The following is a 4,491-nucleotide window of genomic DNA, read 5'->3' as shown; positions in this document are numbered from 1 at the left end:
AAAGATAGCTCAAGGAAGGGACTTTTGGCTTTCGAATTACTTGAGGCTAGGGTAATTCTATTTGAAATATTGTATTATTCTTCACAGGTTGGTGAAACTCATTGAACCCTAGTTCTTTGATCACTCCTTTGATTCTCATATCAATAATAATCTAAGTGGACGTAGGTCATTACCAGATCTTAAGGCCGAACCACTATAAAATATCGTGTTCTTATTACCTTTGTCATTCGATTCTTTTCAACACATTCATTCACATCAAGCATATTCTGACTCCGTGTCAGTTGACCAAAATCTGGGTCAACATTATGGTGCTTTCATTGAGAGCTTGATTTATCATTGTTGAGAAAACCAATGGCGAAAACTGCAAGGAAAACTGGACAGGCGGCCGCCGCTGCACCATCAAACCCGCCACCTCCTCCTCCTCCTGCAAGCGTGGCTGAGGATGAGCCACATTTAGATTTTGAGGAGGAAGAAATGGATGATGCGACGCTGAAGAGTACTCTGGGAGCGCTGCAAGAAGAGCTGGCTAATCTGAGAGCCAGTCAAGAGACAGCTGCCGAGGTTATGGCACGGCAGCAGCAAGCGATTGAACGGTAGCGCGCGGAGTTAAGCGAAAGGTAGGCGGAGGTGGACCACCGCCAGAGCGAAGCCATGGCAGCCCTCGAGGCAGCCTTGCAACTGGCTAGGAATCAGGCCGCACCTATCTCGTAGCCTGACCAACCTGTTAATGGGCCACCCCAGAGGGGTCCTAATCCTAGCCCACCAATCAAGCCCTCGAGTCTGCAAAGGCCCGAGCAGCCTCAGGTACCTCATGACGATGTCCCGCTGGACCCTGAGGCACAACCTCCATCCCAGGCTGGTTGTAGCAATCCCCCGCAACAGAGGCAGAATAGGGTCGAGCATCAGCCTCGTAGTCCTAGACGTTGTAGGGGCGATGAGCCAAACCTACCGAACAGAGGTCAGTATCCTCCTGGTAACAGGAGGAACTCAGAGTTAGGCTCTGTGGTCCGGGGTCCCCAACGGCATGATAATGCCCGGGGACATAACGACCAGCGCAGGCCACCCTCTAATGCTCGGGACGTTTCAGCCAGGGATGGAAATCGAGGGAACAGTCGGTCCCACAATAGCCAATCGAGGTTCAGAGATGGCCATGGATATAATGAGGCTGACTCAGGCAAGGGAAACACTGGCCGAAGGAATGAAGAAAGGGGTAGAGGCGGGAGCCAAGTACCTCAAGATGACCAGCCCAATAGACGGGATGCTGGGGGCAGCCCAGGCAAAATAATGTCTTCAACCGGCTCGGGGGTAGCGAGCAGCGGAGAAGAGACGAGGATTTGCGAACATACTCAACAATCGCCGCGAGCGGCATGGCGAGAATGTCCCAGCAACATAGGCTACAGTGATTCCTGCAGCTGTACAGGCCCAAATAGATGCCCTCAACCAGGCAGTGCAACAGCTGGTCGGGGGAAGGACATCTTATATCGACCACGATAGGAGGAAAGGCACTCCTTTCGTACAGAGGATAGCTAATTCAGAAACTCCAAGCAAATTCAAAATGCCTACACTTCCAAACTTTGACGGGTACGGAGACCCAGTATCTCATGTCAATAAGTTTGAAATACAAATGGACATTCAGAAAGTGTCCGAAGACGCTCGGTGTAGGATCTTCCCTGCAACACTTTTTGAAGCCGCACAGGAGTGGTTTTTTAAGTTCCCTCCTGCAAGCATAGTTTCCTGGGAGATGTTCGTAAGGGAGTTCTACGGACAGTTCTATGCAGGTCGCGTGCATCCAACCGAAGCAAACCAACTGGTTGAAATTCGTAGCAGGATGGAGAATCCGTGAAGGACTACATCCAGCGCTTTATGCGAGCAGAAGCTGGAGCAAAAACGGTGGGGGACGAAGGCAAAATGATGGCCATAACCGCAGGGGTTAGGCGTCGCTCCCCCCTCTGGAAAAACCTCCGAAAGGAAGGAGTGAGAACTACCCAAGAATTCTTGGATCGGGCTGATCGTTACATCAAGCTCGAAGACGCCATTGCCGACGATGGAAAGCCTTCCGGAAAAGATAAGAAAGCAGCCGAGCCCGCCAAAGCCGCCAATGGGTGCAAACCTAATGGCAACGACTAAGGCAACAAGAACGACAACAACAATGGCAAGAATGGTGGAAAACGGTCGTATAACGAGCCTTCTACCTCCGACAATAAACGAGCAAAAGGTAACCATTATGAACCTCGGTTCACTAACTACACTGCCCTCGTTGAGTCTCGGGGAGAGGTTTATCAGGCCACAAGTTCTAGTGTGCCATATAAGAAACCTGGCCCCATTCGAAAGGATATTTCGAAGAGAGACACTACCAAGTTCTGTCGTTATCATAACGACTACGGACATGACACCAACGAATGCAACCAGCTGAAGGACGAAATCGAGTTCCTTATTAGGCAAGGACACTTGAGAAGATACGTACGGGCCTCGGGAAATTCCCAACGAAAAGCTCCGGGTAGCAACGAGCAGGCGCCCACGCGCCAACGCTCGCCGCCCTTACAGCCTGCCCCCGTGACTGGCACATTATTGACCATTTGTGGAGGCTCGCACCTCGCGGGGAATAGCGGAAAGGCTAGGGAACGATATACTCGAACCCTGCGCCACGACCAGGACATCTAGATGATGACTGTGGAGGACCGCGCGCCAAAAAAGGCTCGATCAGAAGAGGGCGAAATAACCTTCTCTGATGACGATGCCCAACACGTCCGGTTCCCACATTCCGATCCACTAGTCATGGATATCCAAATGGCCAACATGATGGTGAAAAGAGTTCTGGTCGATACAGGAAGTTCGGTGAATATCCTGTATAAGTCTTTGTTGGAACGCATGAAGCTGTCCGTTAAGGATCTGGAGCCCTGCAACCAAACGATATACGACTTCTCTGGAGAAGGACTCGCCCCTGCCGGATTGATCAGACTACCAGTAACGACAGGTACAACGCCTGCTACAAGGACATTACTCGCCACTTTTGTAGTGGTCGATTGTCCTTCGGCGTACAATGCCGTCATTGGAAGGCCTATACTAGTTGATCTATGGGTCGTCATCTCTATGTGGCACTTAGCCATGAAGTTCCCAACGGACGCAGGAGTAGGACGCGCGTTGGGAAACCAGAGAGAAGCCAGGGAGTGCTATAACGCCTCAGTAACGAAGGCGAAAAAAGGAACGCCAAAGAGCCCTACCTCTGAGAGGTTGCAGATGGCAGTAGATACACAAGCCCAATCTGGTGATGAAGTCACCAAATAGGGTGTTGCCCAAAGTGAGGATAGAGACTTAGATCCTCGCTTTGGGGATTTTGAAGAAAACGTTGGACCCATCGAGGACCTGGAAGAGGTCCAACTCGACGAAAAAGACCCGACCAGAGTTGTAAAGGTCGGGAAAAACCTGGAGCCCACCATGAAGCATGCACTGGTGGAATTTTTGCGGAAGAACCAGGGGGTTTTTGCCTGGTCACACAAAGACATGGCTGGGATAGATCCTGCAGTTATCAGCCATGTCCTAAATAGAGACAAGACTTTTCCCCCCGTGCAACAAAAGAGAAGGCTGCTCGATAAGGATAGATCGAGAGCCTTAAAGGAAGAAGTTGAAAGATTAAAGGAGAATGGGTTCATCAGGGTGGCATTTTATCCATCGTGGGTCTCCAATCCAGTGCTGGTTCCCAAGCCTAACGACAAATGGCGAACCTACGTGGATTTTACAGACCTCAATAAAGCCTGCCCGAAGGATTGCTTCCCACTCCCAAGAATCGACCAGCTAGTCGATGCTACTACAGGACATGAGATCCTCTCATTCATGGATGCATATTCGGGCTACAACCAGATTAGCATGCACCCCCCTGATGAGGATCACACCAACTTTCGGACCGATACGGGCTTATACTGTTATAAAGTAATGCCCTTCGGACTGAAAAATGCAGGTGCGACTTACCAACGGCTAGTCAACCACATGTTTAAGGAGCTTATCGGAGTAAACATGGAGGTATACGTGGACGACATGCTGGTAAAGTCTAAGAAATCAGAAGGACATGTGAAGGATTTACAAGAGTGCTTCGATGTATTGAATAAATACCAAATGAAGTTAAATCCCCTCAAATGTTCCTTCGGAGTCGGATCGGGAAAATTCTTGGGGTTCATTATAAATTCAAGAGGAATCGAGGCCAACCCCGACAAGATACAAGCCCTGATCGACATGAAGTCGCCAGAGAGGATCAAAGATGTACAAAGTTTAACCGGGAGAATCGCAGCCCTAAGTAGATTTATTTCGAAATCAACAGACAAGTGCGTCCCTTTTTTCAATCTACTTAGGGGAAATAAGAAGTTCGAATGGACAGGAGACTGCGAGCAAGCATTCCAGGCCTTGAAAGTTCATATGGCACAGCCTCCAATCTTATCAAAGCCAATAGAAGGAGAAACTTTGTTTATTTACCTGGCGATTACAGAAGTTTCTGCGAGC

This window comes from Humulus lupulus, chromosome 9 (assembly GCF_963169125.1).
Source record: "Humulus lupulus chromosome 9, drHumLupu1.1, whole genome shotgun sequence".
Classification (NCBI taxonomy): Eukaryota; Viridiplantae; Streptophyta; class Magnoliopsida; order Rosales; family Cannabaceae; genus Humulus; species Humulus lupulus.
This window is presented reverse-complemented; position numbering follows the sequence as displayed.